The sequence below is a fragment of the Macaca nemestrina genome, chromosome 3, assembly GCF_043159975.1.
Source record: "Macaca nemestrina isolate mMacNem1 chromosome 3, mMacNem.hap1, whole genome shotgun sequence".
Classification (NCBI taxonomy): Eukaryota; Metazoa; Chordata; class Mammalia; order Primates; family Cercopithecidae; genus Macaca; species Macaca nemestrina.
In genome coordinates, this window is record NC_092127.1 from 156,933,857 (window position 1) to 156,957,213 (window position 23,357).

Consider the following 23,357-nt stretch of genomic DNA (forward strand, 5'->3'; position numbering starts at 1 on the left):
TCATTGGTTTTTCTTAAGAACTCTTTTCTTTCTGATGCTCACTGCCAGGTGTCCAAGGGCCCTGGAGCTTTCCAAATCTCTTTTCTACGTAAGCCTATTCCCTAGGTTTTTACCAAGCCTTGACTTTTAAAATGCACTTCTTCTTAGTTACCAAAAAACTCCAGTTTTGGCATTTTCCCCCCCATTTATCCTTTTTTTTTTCCCTCCTCTCCTTGTCTCATTCTTTCCTCTAGGCTATTTTCAAAGTTCTTTTGCCCCTGGCTTCTGTATACACAACTGCCTTTAGAATAATCCAGTGTGCCTCACCTTAATAAAAATCCAGATTTACAAAACAAAAATTGTTTGAAAGGTGAATCTTTTTGTTAAAGAAATCTGGCCAATATGAAAGACTAGCATCTCTTTTTTTGTGTTTATCACTTTATTTGTTTGAGACAGTCTCACTCTGTGATCTGCAACCCAGCCTCCTGGGTTCAAGCGATTCTCATGCCTCAGCCTCCCAAGTAGCTGGGACTACAGGTGTGCTAATAGTCATATTTTATATTAAATAAAGTAGCTGACTAATTTTTGTATTTTTAATAGAGACAGGGTTTCGCTGTGTTGGCCAGGCTGGTTTCAAACTCCTGGCCTCAAGCAATCTGCCCATCTTGGCCTCCCAAAGTGCTGGGATTACAGACCTGAGCCATCGTGCCTGGCCATGTTTATCACTTTCTACATTTCATTATAACAAGTGGTAACTAGGGGAGGTCCCCTAGTTGGGTGCAAGCAGATTCATTTTTGTATTTGCAGATTGTGTAACACAGTGAAATTCATAGCCTTACCCCCATACTGGATCATAAAAAATTTTTACTTTCCCTATTTTGTTTACTATCAAGCCTGAGCTGATTAAATATATCCAGTGGCCTGGATCAGGATCATGTGAAAAACAGGACCTTGGCTTGCTTACAACAATGTTTGCATTTGTTTTGATTGGGACAGATTCCTTTGGAGAAATTCCCAACTTATTCTCAAAGAAGATTCTAGTGCAGTAGCAGGCTCCCAGTGGCTTTTCATTCATAGTAATGAGCATTAGCCGAGCGTGGTGGTGTGCGCCTGTAGTCCTAGCTACTCAGGAGGCTGAAGCAGGAGGATTGCTTGAGCCCAGGAGGTCAAGGCCGCGGTGACCTGAGCAGTGTCTGTGCACCACTGCTACATTCTAGAATTCCCAGCCCAGAACTATGCTGTTGTCATGCCCAGGAAAGCATCCATGAGAAAAGCCTGTTCTGAGTCCGAATGCTGATGCCAGTTCTGGATAGAATTCCTTGACACACACGGCACTTCCAGCCTTGGTTTTCACGGTTGCTGTGATAGCAGAACACACAGCTGTGAAACAGAGAGAAGATGAGCAACAGAAATGGATGTACTAAAATGTGAGATGAAAAAATGCAGAAAAGCCAACCATCTTTAGAAATCTCATTTTTTCAGAGCTCAGTGTAAGCCTAATAGGTACAAGCTGAGATTCTGGAGTCTGAGTGGTGGGTTCCAGTCTTGCTTTCCACCAATAATTAGCTTCACTTGACTTCTTTGGGTTTCCGTTTCCTCATTTGTATGAGAAAATAGGGATCATGAGAGTACTTGGCACATAAGATTTGGGAGGGGGTTGTATATGTTGAGAATTTAGCACCATGTCTAGTACACAGCAGGTGCTTAATAAATGTTCATATTAGTGTTTTAGCACATGTTGGAGGGACATAGCCCAGTGCAGTGTTTCTCAAATTTTGGGGACTGGACCATCTTCACAGACAGATAAAATACAGGGCACTCAATTATACATAACTTCAGATAAGCAGTAAATAATTTTTTAGTACAAGTTATTTCCCAAACATTGTATGGAACATGTATGAAAATATTCATTTCTTATCTGAAATTTGAATTTAACTGGGCACCCTGGAGTTTTATTTGCTAAATCTGACAACCCTGTTTTCCTTTCCTTTTCTTTTTTTTTTTTTTTTTTTTTTTTTGAGCCAGAGCTCACTCTGTCACCCAAGCTGGAGCTGGAGTGCAGTGGCGTGATTACCGCTCACAACTGCTTCAACCTCCCAGGCTCAGGTAATCCTCCCACCTCAGCCTCCAAAGTAGCTGGGACCACAGGTGCGTGCCACTGTGCCTGGCTAATTTTTTTGGTATTTTTTGTAGAGACAAGGTTTCACCACCTCACCCTAGCTGGTTTTTTGTTTTTGGTTTTGGTTTTGTTTTTGTTTTTTTTGAGACGGAGTTTTGCTCTTGGTGCCCAGGCTGGAGGGCAATGGCGTGATCTTGGCTCACTGCACCCTCCGCCTCCTGGGTTCAAGCAGCTCTGCCTCAGCCTCCCGAGTAGCTGGGATTACAGGCGCCCACCACCACGCCGGGCTAATTTTTGTTTTTTTAGTAGAAACAGGGCTTCACCATGTTGGACAGGCCGGCCTCGAACTCCTGACCTCAGGTGATCTGCCAGCCTTGGCCTCCCAAAGTGCTGGGATTACAGGCGTGAGCTACTGCGCCCAGCCAACAGGTAGCTTCTTAAAGGTTAGTTGCATGCAGAATCTGAAGCTGTAACAAGGAACTTTTCATGCTCTGTTACGTTAAAATTGGTTGGCCCATCTTGAACTTTGAATGGACTGCTTACCCATGCATGATTCTGTAACATCATGGTTGGTTATTTGGAAAATATTGGTTCACTGAGTTGTGAAGATCTTCTAGATATTGAAACATTTCAGTATGTATTTTTAAAACTCCACATTTGTTAATGTCATAGTTGATCTCATGAGAAAAGCCTTTAATTGACAAGCAGTCAAGCTCATGGTGGTAAATGCAGGTTGCCCCCAAATATTTTTCTTACTTTTTTTGTCTTTTTAAAAATTATTTTTCTTCTCTTTGCGCAACAGGGCTAACTCATAGGCAGCGCGCCCAGAGTCAGCCAGGTTCCCCCAGATTTTAACTTTTGCTTGAAAGCTTGAATTTGATCATTGGAAATCAGTACTGTCTGTTGTGTTCTTTGAAGTGCCAGGGTCACTTCATTCATTTTCTAGAAAATGTCTGCCAAATATTCAAGTCTAAATAATCATAGTTTGTTTTATCAAGTAGTTTAGCCTGTGACTCTCACAAGTGATTTTTCCTTGAGACAGCAATTGTAATTTGGTATACAGTACAAGTGCTTTATCATACTTTTCATTTCATCACACAGAATATTTTTAAAACGTCTACTTGAATTGAGACTTAATAAAATAAATAGGCTGGACATGGTGGCCCATGCCTGTAATCCCAGCACTTTGGGAGGCTGAGGTGGGTGGATCACCTGAGGTCAGGAGTTCAAGACCAGCCTGGCCAGCGTGGTGAAACCCCATCTCTACTAAAAATACAAAAATTAGCTGGGTGTGGTGGCAGGTGCTTGTAACCCCAGCTACTTGGGAGGCTGAGGTGAATCCTTGAACTCAGGAGGTGGAGGTTGCAGCGAGCCGAGATTGTGCCACTGCACTCCAGCCTGGGTGACAAGAAGGAAATTGTGTCTTAAAATAAATAAATAAATAAATAAATTTAAAAATTTAAAAATTTTTTAAAAGAAATAAAAATAAATAAAATTAACATTGTCTTATCAGATACATTCTTAAGGAAAATTGGCTTTTTTTTTTTTTTTTTTTTTTTAAAGGTAGAACAACTTCAAATGCCTGGTGGTAAAAAAAAAAAAAAAAAGTGCCACAATTACTAGTAAAGTTAGGCAGCACTGCCTCTTACACTGCTAGAAGTTTTAGCCACCATTGCCTTTTTTTCACTAGTGCAGTGTCAATGCCATGAAAAAGGGAAATATGTTAGTATTATTAAGAACCTTGGAGCCTCTCAGCATTCCAGGGACCTCACTTTGAGAAGTGCTAGGCTAGTGGCTGATATCTCCATGACAGACAGTACCAGACAGTATAGACGGATCTCCCCTCTCCTATTGCGGCGCCTCCTTCCTTGGGCAGTTTGGGAAAACACCCAGAGCCCCTGGGCACTTTCTTAGGCATCTGCAGAGGTTGGCTAGGTGATGAGCAGTTTCTGAGGTCACATTCATGCTACTCTTTGAAGCCCTCTAAAGGGGTTTGAATATGATTCATGGGCATTCCCAAACCCTTGGAAGATTCTGGAAGATTTAGAGGCTCCAGATTAAATCTCTACCTCTTTCTCCTCTACTATTTCCTAGTGTCCAGGGGAGCTCAAAACCCCTTTCAGAAGCTGAAACTATTCTGCAGGCCAAATATATACTAGCCTCAAAGATATTCAGGCTAGAAATGGGCCCCTACAGCTGAAAGATGCTTTGGAATAGGCCTGGGGCAATAGAGCAGCACTCACCAGAGATGCATTATTCTTCCTTATTGCAGCTCTGCAGTTGAAAATTCTAGGGGTATACCTGCATGCTGGCATACCACAAACAATAGAGAAAAAACTCCACTTAGAATCGCATGGCTGGAGGTGGGAAATGCTATTATAAAACATTTCTGTTGCACAGAAGGCACAGTCCTTTCTCAGGGACACATAATTTAGTCTCTGAGCAGCATGAGACTTTTATATGCCAAGTGCTGTATAGAACACAGGGAATTCTAATACAGCCTACAAGGTTTAAAGTCAAATAACAAATTTGTGATCACAGAAAAAAAAAAAAAAGAACATAAAAGGCTTACCCAAAGTAGGGGAATCCATATTTTTTTGGCTGGATTTTATGATCAAAGGAGGACTTCAATAGTAAATAGAGTTCATCAGTAGATTTCAAAGTGAACAGTAGAGATTATCTTAATTAGGGATAAGAAGTTAGGGTGGGCTGGGCACAGTGGTTTATGCCTGTAATCCCAGCACTGGGAGGCCAAGGTGGGTGGATCACGAGGTCAAGAGATTGAGACCATCCTGGCCAACATGGTGAAACCCCGTCTCTACTACAAATACAAAAATTAGCTGGGCATGGTGGCATGCGCTTGTAGTCCCAGCTACTTAGGAGGCTTAGGCAGGAGAATTGCTTGAACCTGGGAGATGGAGGTTGCAGTGAGTGGAGATCGAGCCACTGCACTCCAGCCTGGGCAACAAGAGCGAGACTCTGTCTCAAAAAAAAGAAAAGGGAGGGTAGGGTGGAGGGAAGTGGGAGAGGAGGGTGAGGAGGCCAAGGTAAAGGATTGAAGGATGCCAGGTGTGGTGGGTCACGCCTATAATCCCAGCACTTTGGGAGGCCAAAGTGGGCAGATCACCTGAGGTTGGGAGTTTGAGACCAACCTGACCAAAATGCAGAAACCCCGTCTCTACTAAAACTACAAAATTAGCTGGGCGTGGTGGCGCACACCTATAATCCCAGCTACTCGGGAGGCTGAGACAGGAGAATCGCTTGAACCCGGGAGGTGGAGATTGCAGTGAGCCAAGATAGTTCCATTGCACTCCAGCCTGGGCAACAAGAGTGAAACTCCATCTCAAAAAAAAAAAAAAAAAAAAAAAAAAAAGAATTGAAGGAGAAAAACAGGGTTGAACTGGTTCTGGTCAGAGATTGGCAGAAAATACATGTAAGTGATTTTTTTTAAAAGATAAGATGTCACTCTGTTACCCAGGGCACTCTGTTACAGTGGTGTGATCTTGGCTCACTGTAGCCTCAACTACAACTCCTGACCCAAGCAATCCTCCCACCTCAGCCTCTCAAGTAGCTGGGACCACAGGCACATGCCACTGTGCCTGGATCATTTTATATATTTTTTTATAGAAACGAGGGTCTCACTATGTTGCCCAGGCTGGTCCTAAACTCTGGGCTCAAGTGATCCTCCTGCCTGGGCCTCCCAGAGTGCTGGGACTACAGGTATGAGCCACCACTCCTGGGCTGGATCTTGATTTAGACCAAGCTTGTCCAACCTGTGGCATGTCCAGGATGGCTTTGAATGTGGCCCAACACAAATTCATAAGCTTCCTTTAGGATTCTTTTTTTTTTTAAGCTCATCAGCTGTCATTAGTATCAGTGTATTTTATGTGTGGCCAAAGACAATTCTTCCAGTGTGACCCAGGGAAGCCAAAAGATTGGACACCCCTGATTGGGCAGTAGACAGGATCTTAGGGTGAGTAGGCTACAGTGTGCACGTGCATGAGAGTGTGACTCAGGCAAAGAGCAAGGGCTCCAGCTGGGACCTGCTTGGATTCTCAGATCTGTTATTATTAGCTGTGTATCCTTGGGCAGCCTCTCTGAGTCTGTCCTCTCATCTGTCTATTTCATTAAATGAGGTGTCATATATCAAATAACTGATTATTGTAGGCACTTGAGAAGCAATGTTTGCAGCCAGACATGGTGGCTCACGCCTGTAATCCCAGCACTTTGGGAGGCCGAGGCAAGCGGATCACTTGAGCTCAGGAGTTTGAGACCAGCCTGACCAATAAGGTGAAACCCTGTCTCTAAAAAAATAGCAAAATTAGCTGGGTGTGGTGGTGTGCGCCAGGAGTCCCAGCAACTCAGGAGGCTGAGGCAGGAGAATCACTGGAACCCAGGAGGTGGAGATTACAGTGAGCTGCGATGGCACCACTGCACTCCAACATGAGTGACAGAGTCAGACTTCGTCTCAATAAAAAGAAAAGAAACAATGCTTGTTTTGTGATGTGATTTGATGGCTGGCTTATTTGCTCTCTGGACTTCATAATCCCATTTTCTTATCCTCATTGAAATACAAAAAATAAAAATTAAAAATAAAAGCAAAGCAACTACCTTAAAACCCCAAATGTGTTTATATAGTGATCCTTCTGTATCCATGGGGGATTGATTGCAGGCCCCCAGATTTTGGATGCTTGAGTCCCCTATATAAAATGGTGCAGTATTTGCATATGACCTACACATGTCTTCCCATATACTTTGGGTCATCTCTAGATGACTTAGAATACCTAATCCAATGGAAACGCTATGTAAGTAGTTGTTATGCTGTATTGTTTAGGGAATAATGACAAGAAAAAGAAGTCTGTATGTGTTTAATACAGACACAGCCATCCTTTTTACATTTTTAAATTTTTAATTTTTTGTGGGCACATAGTAGTATATATATTTATGGGGTACACGAGATTTTTGAATATTCTTCAAATATTCAAAATATTTGTTCTGTGGTTGGTTGACTTCAGGGATGTGGAACCCAAGCATACTGAGGGCTGACTGTACGTAGAATATATGCCTTTGAAACACTGTTTGGGATTTCGATTTTGTGTCTTCAAACTTTTTTCATCAAAATTTAAGTATATTTCTGAACAGTAAGGCATTGGACTCCATGCCAGGGAGTGCAGAGGTCAGTGCTCTGGTGATCTAGAAAGCAGTTGAGGGTCGGGCATGGTGGCTCACGCCTGTAATCCCAGCACTTTGGGAGGCCGAAGCGGGTGGATCATTTGAGATCAGGAGTTCAAGACCAGCCTGACCAACATGGTGAAACCCCATCTCTACTAAAACTACAAAGAAATTAGCCAGGTGTGGTGGTGCATGCCTATAATCCCAGCTACTCAGGAGGCTGAGGCAGGAGAACTGGGAGGTGGAGGTTGCAGTGAGCTGAGATTGCGCTACTGCACTCCAGCCTGGGCAACAGGGCAAGACTCTGTGAAAAAAAAGAAAAAAGAAGGAAGGAAGGAAGGAAGGAGGAAGGGAGGGAGGGAGGGGCATCTGAGGACACACAAGTGCCCTAATGCAGAGTAAATGAGACAGGTGACCCAAGAGGGGTGCTCATGGGAAAGACTTCTGTGATGGGAGTAATTACCCCCCAGCATGCAGGGGATTTACTCCTCTTGGGTTTGTGTAAAGAAGAGCACTCAAAGGACAAGAGGTCAAGTGAAATAAACCCCAAAATTAGAATAAGGGACTGACCCGCGCCGAGGGCTGAAGGAAGATGAGAGGGATGGTAGAGGAAACTATGCCACAGGTGGTGGGGAGAGCAGGTTAGACCAGGTGGGGCCTTACTGCTCTGAGAGGAGGTGCTTTTGGAGGTCAGTGGCTTGAGGGAAATCCTGGGCTGTCGGGAAAGGCCACCTCAGCCCGTGGCCTGTCAGCAATGGCTCAGTGACCTTGGGCTGTTGTTGAATCTGTCTGTATCTCTGAAATCTCGAGAATAATAATACCTGTCTAACCCATGCACTGGGTTGTGTGACATGTCACATAAAATAGTAGAAGCAGAAATAGAATGATGAGGGCCGGGCGCAGTGGCTCATGCCTGTAATCCCAGCACTTTGGGAGGCCAAGGCAGGTGGATCACCTGAAGTCAGGAGTTCGAGACCAGCCTGGCCAACATGGTGAAACCCTGTCTCTACTAAAAATACAAAAATTAGCCAGGCATGGTGTCAGGTGCCTGTAATCCCAGCTACTTGGGAGGCTGAGGCAGGAGAATCACTTGAACTTGGGAGGCGGAGGTTTCAGTGAGCCGAGATAGTGCCACTGCACTCCAGTCTGGGTGACAGAGCGAGAATCCGTCTCAAAAAAGAAAAAAGGAAAAGAGAATCATCGCCCTCCCCCAACACCCATTATGTTCCTCTGAGGGAAGCAAAGCAAGAAAGAAGAGAGGAGGAGAGGGAAAAAAGAGAAAAAGGGAGGCCCGAATGAGGTGTTCTGAGGCGGGTCAGTTCACTGTGGTAGAGGGCAAGATGAGAAATGTTGTGAAAGCAAAAGGAGCTGACAGGCAGGCTGGAGGGCGGGGAGGCCCTGTCGCCCCGCCCCGGGCAGGCAGATAAAACGGTCATTTATGGTACCCACCCTAACAGATTAGTCAGTCAGACCCAGGCGAAGCGAGGTCAATTGCCCTTTAGTCCCAGGACTAACCGGAAGCTTCTGCAACATGAGGACATTGAAAATAAGATGGAACCCATCCATATAAGGTAGGAGACCAAAAAATGACAACAACCCTTCTGACATTTTAAAACTGTGAAGAACTTCTCTGTGCCATTTTCTAGGCTCCTGGAGCTGGAGAGCTGTCAGTTCTTGGAAATAACTTCTGTGGTTCTAGACATTTGTACTTTATAGATGAGGAGACAGGCTCAGGGAGGTTAAGTTACTCCCTCAAGGTCACACAGCTGGAGTGTAGAAAACACATATCCCAATTCTAGGTTCAATTTTGTTTTGCTTTGTTTTGTTTCCACCCCAGCAGACATTTTAAAGGTAGGAAATGCAAAATTCTGAGCACTCTCTGGGGGATTGGAGGAGTGGGTGGGGACAGAGAATGGGTTATCTTATTTGCCTATCCTGTCTGTGGGTGTGATTCTGCAACCAAAGCCAATTCTGGCTTCTTCTCTAGACGGTCTTGGTCTCCTTTTATCGAGTGGGCTTGACTGTAGCTAAGTAATTCTACTTTCTCATGTGTTAGACTGTCCCACTCAGTCCTCCAACAGCAGGTGAGTGCGTGCTGCTCCCATGGGTCCAAGACTCTAGCAATCTCCCTAGGTAGTTTCTGTAAAACCAGGCAGACAGATGATCCCTGGGCACCCTCTCTTTATCTCATTAACCCTGGTGGTACCAGGAGGCACCTGACATTCTAATAGTTTGGTGCCAGCAAGTTTCTGTTATCCTCCAGTTGTAATTGTTAACTTGAATGGAATGCAAAACTTCTGGTTTGGAGCAGAGTTGGGTCTTAACTGTGAATAACTTGAAGGATATGGAAAATGGGAAGTATCTTTGGTTATTGTGGAGGATGGTTTATGAGCACTTTTTTGAGTTGCATTTTCTCGGATAAATAGGAATATGTGGTCAATGTGGAGATGCTACTGCGTCTACGTATTCGCCAGTGAACTCCACCTTTTATTAACTCTTGCCTTTGACAGTTTTTTAGCTCGGCAAGCCAAGACTTGTTTGGGGATTAGAACAATGAGCTTATCATAATGCCACCTTAAAAAAAATTGCTGTAACGCTTCCAGTGTCAAGGTTTATTTCTATGAGCCCTTCCTGCAACTCTGCCCCCACCACCTGAAAGTTTGACATTTTTTCCCCCTTAAGGGGAAGTGTGGAAATAGAGCCTGCTTGTTCATTTTCATTATTGTACATTACATGATATCTTTTCGACCATTATATTGTGTTCCCTCAATGGTGTTTGCTCTGAGGGTGGGACACAAGCCTGTTTAGTGTCTCGTAAAACATTTACCAAAAGCACTGAGCCATGGTTTTGAAGGGCATTCCGTTGCCAGAGTGTGGGAGGAGAGAGCAAGCAGGGAAAGAAAGCGCCAGGTGCTTAGCAGGTACGTGCTTCCTACTTTAGTATATTCATATTAAAAATTTCAAATTGCATATGATTTCAGTTCCCTTCTGCAGAAGGGGCAGGGATGGTGAGGGGAAGATGGGGGCAAAGGGATTTCTTTGCAAACTCTATTTTTCAGTGGCTCGGAGTCCCCGGATAATTGTAATCTTTAGCTTTCATCAAATGCTGTTTTTGGTTTTGCTAGAGGGACGTGTGTGTAATGGAGAGTAAGTGGAAAATCTACCTATGCTTGAGATTTTACAGTGGGCTGAATCAGAATCCTTTAGCAAAGCATTTGCTTTAGCAAAGAGTTCAGAACCAGGTGCTGTTTCTAGGAGGCAATGTGTAACCTTGCGATTTGCACTTCTGTGAGCTCAGAAATTCATTCCGTTTAAAGGTTTTGCTAAATGGTGGTTCTGGTTTCATGAAAATACTTTTAAACTTTCTCCCCCCACCCACCCCCAATTCTGTTAAATTTAGACAAGGTAACAGCAAATTAAAGGTCAGGTTAGGCCAGGTGCGGTGGCTCATGCCTGTAACCTCAGCACTTTGGGAGGCCGAGGTGGGTGGATCACTTGAGGTCAGGGGTTCGAGACCCGTCTCTACCAAAAATACAAAAATTAGCCAGGCATGGTAGTGTGCGCCTGTAGTCCCAGCTACTCGGGAGGCTGAGGCAGGAGAATCACTTGAACCCGGGAGGCAGAGGTTGCAGTGAGCCAAGATCGTGCCACTGCACTCCAGCCTGGGTGACAAGAGCAAAACTCCGTCTCCAAAAAAAAAAAAAGTCAGTTTAAAATGGCCTCTTATCCTCAAATCTGTGTTTTTAAAACAGACCAGTTTGAGACTGACTTTTTCTGTACTGGTCATGGTTTAGGAGAAACTAATGAATAAATACTTCTTGGGAATACTAAGTCTTTATAATCTAGCTTTTTTGAGTCAGTAGAAAATATAATAAAGCTACAGCCTTAATCAAATGTGTATGTATGATCAATTGTAATAATGATATGCCACACACAGATACCAGTAACTGTGTTATTAATAGTTAAAACTCAAACAGTCCATAGGAAAATCTAGGGAAAAAAATAGTTCCAACCGATTTGTGTAATTGCCAGTTCTTGGGGAAAGGTGTCGCAGTATAATATAGGCAATATAACAAGGGTGTGGGATCTTTGGCTTGTGCGAGGACAGTACAAAGTTGAAGAGCTCACCAATTATGAAAGAACCTGATTTGGGTATATCTTTGCCCAATGACGCTTGCAGTAAGAAGCTAAGGGTTTTTTCTTCTGAGAAGTAGCCAGTCATTAAAAACGGCTGGAAGAAATGATTGTTTCAAAATTGGAAGATATTTCCTCCATAGGACAAACTTCCCTGTGGCTTTATATATTCAGGCAAATAGGAAGAAATCTAACAACTGTAGAGGTTAAAGACCTTGAGTTCCCTGGAGGCATGGCAGGTTTAATGTCTTTTTATATGCATATCGGAAAATTGAGTTTAGCAGAAAGTCGTTTCACTACTCTGACCACTGCAAGTTTATGTAACTTTTGACAAATGGATTAATGTTTTCTTATGTCTCTTTTAAGATTTCGATACTTACTGTATCTAATTGCCTGTTACATAGGTGCACTTAGATTGCTTGAGTCTATCAAGTACGGAAAGAGAGCCATACCATGTGAATCCAAAATAGAAACCCTGACCAGTGAAAGAATACATGCATGAATACCACACTTTCTTTTCTTTTCGTTCTTTTCTTTACTTTTCTTTTCTTTCTTTTCTTTTCTTTTTCTTTTTTATGAGATGGAGTCTGACTCTGTCGCCCAGGCTGGAGTGCAGTGATGCGATCTTGGCTCACTGCAATCTCTGCCTCCAGGGTTCAAGTGATTCTCCCGCCTCAGCCTCCCGAGTAGCTGGGATTACTGGCACCCACCATCATCTCCAGCTAATTTTTGTATTTTTGTAGAGACAGGGTTTCCCCATTTTGGCCAAGGTGGTCTTGAACTCCTGAGCTCACGTGATCCACCCACCTCGGTCTCCCAAAGTGCTGGGATTACAGGTATGAGCCACCCCACCTGGCCCTTTTTTTTTTTTTTTTGAGATGGAGTTTTGTTCTGTCCCCCAGGCTGGAGTGCAGTGGCGCAATCTCGGCTCACTGCAACCTCCACCTCCCAGGTTCAAGAGATTCTCCTGCTTCAGCCTCCCAAGTAGCTGGGATTACAGGCGCCCACCACCATGCCCGGCTACTTTTTTGTATTTTTAGTAGAGAAGGGGTTTCACCATGTTGGCCAGACTGGTCTTGAACTCCTGACCTCAGGTGATCCACCTGTCTTGGCCTCCCAAAGTGTTGGGATTATAGGCGGGAGCCACCACGCCTGGCAATACCACACTTTCAAGATTGAGCCTATGTTGAGTCTGAAATTTTATCAAAGGAAAGAAAGACTCTGGGGAAAAAAAATCTAAAACCAACCATTTCTAGACACTTGTCATTCCTTGTTTCCCTTTATTTCATTAGGAAAATCCATATTTGGTACAATCTTTTAGTTTAGTTTTTCTTTTTTCTTTTCTTTCTTTTTTTTGAGACAGAGTCTTACTCTGTCACCCAGGCTGGAGTGCAGTGGCTCGATCTCGGCTTACTGCAGCCTCTGCCTCCCAGGTTCAGGCGATTCTTCTGCCTCAACCTCCCGAGTAACTGGAGCTATAGGCACCTGCCACCATACCTGGCTAAGTTTGTATTGTTAGTAGAGATGAGGTTTCACCATTTGGCTAGGCTGGTCTCAAACTCCTGACCTCAAGTGATCTGCCCACCTTGGCTTCCTAAAGTACTGAGATTACAGGCATGAGCCACTGCGCCTGGCCCGATTTAGTATTTCCATGAGGAATTGCAAGAAACTAAGATCAACAAAGGCTACGCTGGCTTCTTCTGTTAGGGGTTCTTATGGTTTCATGATAGTTTATTGACAGATCTAGTCATGCATCACATTCAGTCCTGAATAACTTGGCCCACGTTTCTGGCATTTTAAACTCTGCTGCTATTAAATGTGATATGATAATAATGCTTCTATGTCAGGTTGGCTGTATTAGGCATATAATTGAGTAACGTCTTTACAAGAGTTCTTGTTTGTTATCTGCTGCTTCTGTCCTTTAGACTACAAGTTCTTCTTGATTTGTAAAATGTCATGAGGCTGAAATTTCTGGGGACAATAATAGGTCCCAAATGAAAACGCATTTCGCAACATGCCATAATGCCTAAGAGGCAGGCCTGCTGTCTTTTCTGAACAGAGCTGTATGGCTTTGTTAAGAAATGGGTAGGTGACAACCTTTCAAGGTGATTCTGGTGGCTGTGCCAGAAAAGTCACTTGCATAGGAGCTCGGAGTCAGAACTACGTGGGCAACCTGGAGGAACCTTCATAGAGACTTGGGCCATACATGGCTGGTTTTGCTTTTTGCGGGATAAAATAAAAACTGAATGTGTATAGATTAGCCCAGTGATAATGAAAAATCCTTCAGTTGTCTAGCAGCTCAAGATCTTAAGTAAGGCAATAACACAGTCCCCACAGCAGCCAAAATTAATGCCATCAGTTCTATCAGGACCTCACTCAGTGCCTGTTGACTCTTTGTATTTTTTAGTAGAGACAGGATTTCACCATGTTGGCCAGTCTGATTTCAAACCCCTGACCTCAGATGATCCACCTGTCTCAGCCTCCCAAAGTGTTGCAATTACAGGCATGAGCTATCACGCCCGTCCCCCTATTGACTGTTAGTTTAGACATCTTTCAATAACATTTCTGGTTTCTCAGTGCATAATATATCACGACTCTTTCTTTTCTTCTTTCTACTTGGCTAATGACCGTTAAGCAAGCATGCACACGTGGACTCATTCATTCAGTCAATACTTACTAATGGCTCACTCTGGGATAGGATCTCACCTCTCAGTTCTTGAATGTCACCTCTTCAAGGTGATCTTCCCAGGTCCCCTAAAGGAGGTCCTCTAATTTTGCCCTTAAAACACACATTGTATTTGTTTATGCTTGCCTCTTTTGCTAAAATATTAAGTTCCCTTAGGTCATGGATTGTGAGTGTCTAACTTGCTACTGTATCCCCAGTGCTTAGCATATACCATGTGTTCAAAATTGTGTACCAGATATATGAATAAATTAATGAAAGGAAACAAATGGGAAGGAAGGGATGATTAGAGGCAGGCACACAACGGTGAGAAATAGGGCATATAACAAAGGGGTAAAACTGCTGCCATCCAATCCAGAAGCAATGGACCCCAAACCTATTGCCCCATCTCAGCTCTACCATGTACGTTTCTTTACTTTTTTTTTTTTTTTGAGATGGAGTTTTACTCTTGTTGCCCAGGCTGGAGTTCAATGGTGCAATCTTGGCTAATTGCAGCCTCTGCCTCCCAGGTTCAAGCAATTCTCCTTCCTCAGCCTCCCAAGTAGCCTCCTGTGTGCCATCGTGCCTGGCTGATTTGGTATTTTAGTAGAGACAGGGTTTTACCATGTTGGTCAACCTGGTCTTGAACTCCTGACCTCAAGTGATCCAGCCTCCCAAAGCGCTGGGATTACAGGCGTGAGCCACTGCACCTGGCCAGTTTCTTTACTTTTTAAAAATGTTATAGAGACAGGGTCTCACTATGTTGCCCAGACTGGTCTCAAATTCCTGGGCTCAAGTAATTCTCCCACCTAGGCCGCCCAAACTGTCGGGATTATAGGTGTGAGCCACTGCAAGTTACCGACCATGTAAATTTCTGTGGATAACCTTGGTTCACCAAGAAGAATGTGCTTTGTAGCCTCTGTTTGAAATGATAGTGAGGAGTACAAATCATTTTAGAAATATTTTTACCCAAGAAAGTAATAGTGTGTTTGCTTAAATGTAGTTATTTGGAAAATAATATTTAGAAAATATCCTACACAAGTGAAGTCTACAATTATGAAGCACCAATTAATTTATCATTCAGAGAAAATATTAAATCAAATAATCACTTTGGAAAAATATTATTTATTTATTTATTTATTTATTTATTTATTTATTTATTTATTTTGAGATGGAGGCTCACTCTGTTGCCCAGGCTGGAGTGCAGTGGCGCAATCTCGGCTCACTACAACCTCAGCTTCCCAGGTTCAAGGAATTCTTCTGCCTCAGCCTCCCAAGTAGCTGGGACGACAGGCACGCGCCACCACGCCTGGCTAATTTTTGCATTTTTGGTAGAGACGGGGTTTCACCATGTTGGCCAGGCTGGTCTCAAACTCCTGACCTCAGGTGATCCACCCACCTTGGCCTACCAAAGTGCTGGGATTATAGGCGTGGGCCACTACGCCTGGCGGAAAACATGTTATTTTAAATATTCATTGAAGTATATAACATAAAGGCAGTAAACTGCACAACTGTTAAGTATACAGCTTGATGAATTTTTACATATATATGTACCTGTGGAACCACCACCCAGATTAAGGCACAGAATATTTTCATCATCTCAGTATCCTCGTACCTCTCCTCCCATTATCCCCTCATCCCAAGGTAACCACCATTCTGACTTGTATCACCTTTGGCTATTCTTACTTCATTAAGATGGAATCAGACAGTATGTACTCTTTTGTATCTGGCCTCTCACTCACCCTTTATCAGTGATGCTCATCCATAGTTTCATGTGGTTATAATTTATCCTGTGGTTGCTGCGTAGTATTCCTTTGTAAGAACAGACCACAGTGCAGAGAATTTTCAGGAATTAAAAACATGACTATATGAGCTGAAAATCATTCCCTATCTGTGCCAGCTCTTTGAAGCGAAGTGATCTCTTAAGGTGGGATGGAAATATTATGACCTGAAAGGGTGGAAGGAAAGAAGTCTGTTTCTGGGAGTGTATTTGCTAAGTGCTCTACGCTGGCTGTTTGTTTAGCTGCAATAATTACCCTAGAAGGTGACTGCTGGCTGTTTTGTACATGAGGAAACTAAGCATGAGAAAAGTTTTATGACTTTACAATGAGGCTGAACAAAACATGAAAATTGTTAGTTACACCAGAGGGCAGTCCCGTCCTGGCAAAGACAATGCCAGAACACTGTGGAGGCTCCGCCACCTCCGATTCCTGAGGCTCAGCTTTTACATACTGCAGACGTTTCTTTTCTTTTTGAGATGGGATTTCGCTTTTGTTGCCCAGGGTGCAATGGGGCGATCTCGGCTCACTGCAACCTCCGCCTCCTGGGTTCAAGCTATTCTCCTGCCTCAGCCTCCCAAGCAGCTGGGATTACAGACATACGCCACCATGCCTGGCTAATTTGCAGACTTTTCTATCTTCTGTTGGAGAGCTGGTCAGCCACCTGACTTTTTTTTCTTAGGTCATTTTGTCTCTTTTTCCCTTCAAATTTGTTTTGTTTTAAAAATAAGACTTGCTCTGGACTTTTTTTTTTTTTTTTTTTTGAGATGGAGTCTCACTCTGTCACCCAGGCTGGAGTGCAGTGGCTCAATCTTGGCTCACTGCAACCTCTGCCTCCCAGGTTCAAGCAGTTCCTTGCCTCAGCCTCCTGAGTAGCTGGGATTACAGGTGCACACCACCATGCCCAGCTAATTTTTTTATTTTTAGTAGAGACGGGGTTTCACCGTCTTGGCCAGGCTGGTCTTGAACTCCTGACTTCATGATTCACCTGCCTCAGCCTCCCAAAGTGTTGAGATTACAGGTGTGAGCCACTGCACCCAGCCCTAGCTCTGGAATTTTAAATTTTTGCTTATGAGTAATTGTTATTTTCAGACACACATGGTATTAATATATTCAAAAAATTTTATTTAGCAATTTTTGAATTTCTTTTTTTTTTTAAGATCAGGTTTTAGTGTGTATACATAAGGAAATATTTAATCATCATAGGAAAGTTAGGTGAATTTCAAGTCAGAATTACTGAGAAGTTTCCTGGGAGTCAGTTATCATGTGTTTTAAAGTGGAGTTTAGGGCAGTGCTTAAGGCCAGGTGTGGTGGCTTAATGCCTGTAATCCTAACACTTTGGGAGGCCAAGGCTGACGGATCACCTGAGGTTAGGAGTTCGAGACCAGCCTGACCAACCTGGTAAAACCGTGTCTCTACTAAAAATACAAAAATTTGCTGGATGTGGTGGCGCATGCCTTTGATCCCAGCTACTCAGGAGGCTGAGGCAGGAGAATTGCTTGAACCCGGGAGGCGTAGATTGCAGTGAGCCAAGATCGCACCACTGCACTCCAGGCTGGGCAATAGAGCAGAATCTGTGTTTTTGGTAGAGATGGGGTTTCGCCATGTCGGCCAGGCTGGTCTCGAACTTTTGACTTCAAGTGATTCGCCTGCCGCAGTCTCCCAAAGTGCTGGCATTATAGGCATGAGCCACCACGCCTGGCTGAGACTTTTTTGAAGGAAAATTGTAGAGAGGCATTCAAGGCACTGCTTGTTTGGCTCCATCTGAATCATTCTCTTCCTCCAACAAAGAGCAAAGTATTTAGGTAGCATAAGAAGCAGAATCAACTGCTTGGTTTCTAGCACCCAAGATAGGTACAAATGTCCCTGGCACTCAGGATGGTCTCAGAGACACTGAGTCAGCCAGAAGGTAACTTGGAAGCCAGCTGAGTACAAAAGCCGTTGCCATAAGGTTGACCTCATGCTCGTCTTGTCCTGTGTAACAGAATGAAAGAGCCAGTCAGCAATGGAGCCCTCTGCCCTTCCCAGTGCAGTGGCTTTCTCAGTATAGAACTTTTACCTTTTTCACAAAGATTCCAACCGTGGGTGGTTATTGTTGGGGTTAATTGAGATAATATGCAGTGTATGAAAGTATCTGGCACATCACGGGTGTCCAGTAGATCTCAGTTTGCCTTCCCTTTGAACAGGATTCCATGGAGGGAAGTTTGCATACATAAACGGAACCGGACTCTTACTTAATAGTGAATTCAAGACATTGAACATTGTCCCAGGTGGCATTCTTTTCCCTTGAGGATTGCGAAATATTTAAATTAGCCATTGTTTAAGTAAGCGCCAATGCTGTCAATCACAACTGCAAACCTGGACTTGGAGTAGAAACAAAACAAAGACTTTTATTCTGCTCTTCCAATAAAATGGCTTCTTACTGTAAAGCCATAAGAAATACCTACTCTTTCATTTTTTAATAAGAGTATTAGAGCAATTTGTCTGTACCATCACTGCTGTTGTTTGATAATAGATAGGTCAGAGAAAGATTGTATAATGAAGATTACAGCTCACTGCCCACCCAACTCCCAATGAAGATTGACTTGTCATATGATAAGGGCTTTTTTTGCTACGTAAAATGACAAGTAAGCTGTTTGTTTTTTTGAGACAGAGTCTTGCTCTGTCGCCCAGGCTCTGGTAGTGTGGTCTCGCTCACTGCAACGTCCGCTTCCTGGGTTCAAGTGATTCTCCTGTCTCAGCCTCCTGAGTAGCTGGGGACTACAGGTGCACACCACAATAACCAGCTAATTTTTTTTTTTTTGCATTTTTAGTGGAGACAGGGTTTCACTATGTTGGCCAGGCTAGTCTCGAACTCCTGACCTCCGTGATCCACCCACCTCGGCCTCCCAAAGTGCTGGGATTACAGGCGTGAGCCACCACGTCCAGCCAAAAATATATATTTTTTTAAATTCTAGGAAATAACGTTGATTTGGATATAGAAAAATTAAATACCAGGGAATGCTGGCTTATAAATTTTAGTCCAGCATCTTTTTTTGTTACACTTTTTTTTTTTTTTTTTTAGATGAAGTCTTACTCTGTTGCTCAGGCTGGAGTGTAATGGCACGATCTCGGCTCACTGCAATTTCTGCCTCCCAGGTTCAAGCGATTCCCCTGCCTCAGCCTCCTGAGTAGCTGGGGACATGGGCACATATCACCATGCCTGGCTAATTTGTGTGTTTTCAGTAGAGACAGGGTTTTACCATGTTGGCCAGGCTGGTCTTGAACTCCTGGCCTCAAGTGATCACCCGCCCGTCTCAGACTCCCAAAGTGCTGGGATTATAGACGTGAGCCACCGTGCCCGGCCTTTCTTTCTTTTTTTTTTTTCTTTCTAGACACAAGATCTTGCTTTGTCACCCAGTCTGGAGTGCAGTGGTGCAATTACAGCCACTGTGGCCTCAAATTCCTGGCCTCAAGCAATTCTCTTACCTTAGCCTCCTGAGCAGCTGGGACTACAGGCATGCAGCACCATGCCTAACTGATAGCCCAGCAACTTTTAAAGATAAAAATCTTTATCTTTGCATAAAGGAAAATTAAGGAATCTTGTACTTATTCTGAGAAACAAAATACAAACAACAATTTTTTGTCTTCAGAGGTTGGCAGTCCTTGGTCCTCCGCGAGTACTTCTTGGTAAAGAATCTGCCATTGGCAGATATCTCACAAATGACTTATATCTAGGCCATACAAAAACCATGACCAAAATAAGGAATGTGAATAGAATGTGGACAAATTAAATGGTGATAATTTTTGGTGGGTGGGACTTTCAACACAAATAAGTAATCCAATATTTTTTAAATTTAATTTCTATTAACAAGGTCTTATCATAGAAGCTGAGGTGGGGAGGGGAGTAGAAATAAACAGTCTAATTCACAAAAGAAAAATACTGGTTTACAACCTCACAAATAACCTGCAAATTAAAACAACAGTGAGGGTCAGGTGTGGTGGCTCAAGCCTGTAATCCTAGCACTTCAGGAAGCCGAGGCGGGTGGATCACTTGAGGTCAGGAGTTTGAGACCAGCCTGGCCAGCATGGTGAAACCCTGTCTGTACTAAAAATACAAAAAGATTAGTCAGATGTGGTGGTGGGCGCCTGTAATCCCAGCTACTGGGGAGGCTGAGGCAGGAGAATTGCTTGAAACTGGGAGGTGGAGGTTTCAGTGAGCTGAGATCACACCACTGCACTGTAGACTGGGTGACACAGCAAGACTCCATCTCAAAAAAAAAAAAAAAGGAAACTACAGAGAGGTACCATTTCCCTTCCATGAAAGACCCCAGCTTACTCATACATGCCTGATGGCCACACAAATAAGTATGCCTTATTCAGAAAACAGCATGTCAATGTGTGTCAAGAACCTTAAAAATGCTTAACTCATTTAAGCATTTGCAATATCCCCACTAATGGAATTCTGTTCCAAAGACAGAGTGCAAAAAATATAGCAAACCATCTCTGAAGAATCTGAGCACTCTAATTCCCACACATAACGAGAGGGTATACCATTTCATTAAAAAAAATTTTTTTTCACTTTTTTTTTTTCCCAAGGTGGGGGTCTCACCATGTTGCCCAGGCTGGCCTTGAACTCCTGAATTCAAGCAATCCTCCCACCTCAGCCTCCCAAAGTGCTGGAATTACAGGTGTGAGCCACCATGCTCAGCCTAATTTCATTTTTAATTATGCTTATTTTCATGTCCTCTTTTTTTTTTTTTTTTTTTTTTTGAGACAGAGTCTTGCTCTGTCGCCCAGGCTGGGGTGCAGTGGCCGGATCTCAGCTCACTGCAAGCTCCGCCTCCCGGGTTTAGACCATTCTCCTGCCTCAGCCTCCCGAGTAGCTGGGACTACAGGCGCCCGCCACCTCGCCCGGCTAGTTTTTTGTATTTTTTAGTAGAGACGGGTTTTCATCGTGTTAGCCAGGATGGTCTCGATCTCCTGACCTCGTGATCCGCCCGTCTCGGCCTCCCAAAGTGCTGGGATTACAGGCTTGAGCCACCGCGCCCGGCCTTCATGTCCTCTTTTGCTTCCCTATGGTCTTTAATATGAAATCTCTGGCCATACCTCTGTGTGTGTGTGTGTGTGTGTATGTGTGTATGTGTGTGTGTATATGTCTGTGTATAATATATTTACTATATTCTTTCTCTCCCCCCTCTTGAGGCTCTTCCATGCTTTCCATGAGTTTCTTATATAATGAGAAGCAGCATATAATACATATTATTTCTAAAAATAACTGAAATAATTAAAAGCCTTCTGCTGGCAAATCTATAAGACGATGACAGTAAACACTGTCCAAGGTGAGGGGCAGCAGCGAGGGGTAACCACAGTCACTCTCTCTGCTGCCCTTCACCTTCGCCTTTTTGACCTTCCAATGGACACTGCTAGTAGCACTTCTCAAACTTGAATCCTCTGAATCTTTTCAGAATGTCCAGGACTGGCATTGCTGGTACCCACTCTTCCTCTTTCTCTCTTGCCCTCCCTTAGAGGCAAACCTGCAAATCACCTTTCATGAATAATCCCCTCATCCATGGTGCAAAGTACACCTTCTCTTCCCAATGCCCACCACCTACTAGTGGCCATCAGCACCTCCAAAAGCATCTACCCAGCCTCCTTCCACCTTGAGGCCACCTGTCAGGAGAGTCCTTTGCCTAATGCAGACTCATCATACTCCTGTGACAGTTTTTCTTTCTTCTCAGTTTTAGGTTCTGATTTCATGTCTTTGTAGTGCTTGTTTCAATGATAGGAAGTGAAGGAGGAGGGAAGATAGAAATGTCAGACTTTAGTCACTGGTTCTGAGTCTGTGCTGTAGCACCGTCCTCTGTCTGTCCAGGCTTAACAAATTCAACTATTTTCTTTTTCCATTCTTTTTTTTTTTTCTTTGTACAGACAGGGTTGTACAATGTTATACTATGTTGACAAGGATGGTCTTGAACTCCTAGCCTCAAAGAATCATCTTGCCTTGGCCTCCCAAAGTGCTGGGATTGTAGGCATGAGCCACCACGCCCAGCCCTCTTTTCTTCAGTCAGGGTTTTGCTCTCTCAACCCAGGCTGGAGTACAGCAGTGCGATTACTCCTCACTGCAGCCTCAACCTCCTGGGCTCAAGTGATCTTCCTGCCTCAACCTCCTGAATAGCTGGAGCTACAGGTGCACGTCACCATGCCCGGCTGACTCTGGCTGACTTTTAAATGTTTTTGTAAAGATGGGGTTTCCCCATGTTGCCCAGTCTGGTCTTGAACTCCTGGGCTCAAGCAATCTTCCTGCCTCAGCCTCCCAAAATGCTGGGATTATAGGCCTGAGCCACTGTGCCCAGCAAATTCAACTGTTCTCAAGTTCTGTGTCATTTAAGTCTTACTGATTCACAAGCACACTTATTGGCCTCTCTTCCTCACCTCCTCTCACCCCTCCCTACCAGAGAGATGGGAAAAGCTCTGTCTTAGCTGGGAAAACATTTCTCAACAGCATTCAGGGAGTTCAGTCCACTTCCTCCTTCATGCTTGACTTCCCTTCAATTCAGACCAGGCTGTATTCACCAACTGACGTTCTGGACTCCATTTTTTGAACAGAATAATAAGGACACATCAAACAAATTTGCTGTGGGAAATGTGTCAACATGAAAACAATATAACAGTTGATTTGTCCAATGTGACTTACCCACCCTTGTCATCCAAGAAGCCAGGCAGTCCAACCTGCTTTAGACCTATGTCAGAAACAGTTACAAAATGCTCAAGCTTGGCCTCTGTAAATTCGTTCTGTTGAGCTGACTGGCCCGTATGGAGGTTCTAGACCATGTTAGTGTTCAGGTCTCCATGGATGGAAGCCTTCAGGCAGGCCAAGCAGGAGATGGGTGGAAGAAGATATGTGTATTCAAGGGCCTCACTGTGGGGCTTGTGGTGGTGGTGAATGGGTAATTAGTGTCAGCGTCAGGAAGGGAATTCTGCCTCTGGACAAGAACTAAAAGACTGAAAATAGGTCACTTGAGTTTCTGAGCTTTATTTCACTCTCATCTGAGCATCTGTTGACTCTTGAGAAAAGTTGATCACACATTTCTAATAGTGTATTAAAGCATACTGGAAGCTTCTGCTCACCATTGCAATGGAAAAGGCACTAGTTAGATTAGCTCATCCACAGGGTGGGTGCAGCATTTCTAAGACTTACTGATCTAACTCTGCCCCAAATCTTGTTCTTCTGTCCAGGAGCTGCGCTATGAACGCAGACCTGTGTTGTCCAATATGGTAGCCCATAGCTGCGTGCAATGCCAAGGCTTCGGGGCATGTGCGTATCAGTGGCTATTGTATTAGACGGTGCAGATGCAGAGTGTTTCCATCATTACAGAAAGCTCTGTTGGACGGCACTGGCCTAGATACTTGTTTTCAGCATCTGACTATGTGAAGTATGGGTCGTGTATCTCTCCACCCTCTGAGGTTATAACTATGAGCAGCTGAACCTAAATGGGTGTTGCATACCCATCCTCTTTCTGCTTTCCACATC

At 43.8% G+C, this 23,357-nt stretch overlaps 1 protein-coding gene across 7 annotated transcripts in view; it reads left to right on the top strand.

Annotated features, from left to right (window-relative positions):
- LOC105487721 (RNA binding motif protein 47) overlaps nucleotides 1–23,357 on the top strand; it is a 208,638-nt gene that overhangs the window by 106,374 nt on the left and 78,907 nt on the right. Inside the window, exon 1 of one of the 7 annotated variants that reach the window (XM_011751312.3) lies at nucleotides 8,347–8,841. The exons of 5 other annotated variants lie outside the window; for them this stretch is intronic. The gene's annotated coding sequence lies outside the window, so the exon portion shown is untranslated. Of the gene's footprint in view, nucleotides 1–8,346; nucleotides 8,842–8,869; nucleotides 10,192–23,357 lie in introns of those variants that run through there. One more of the 7 variants, XM_011751313.3, reaches the window with a different exon arrangement.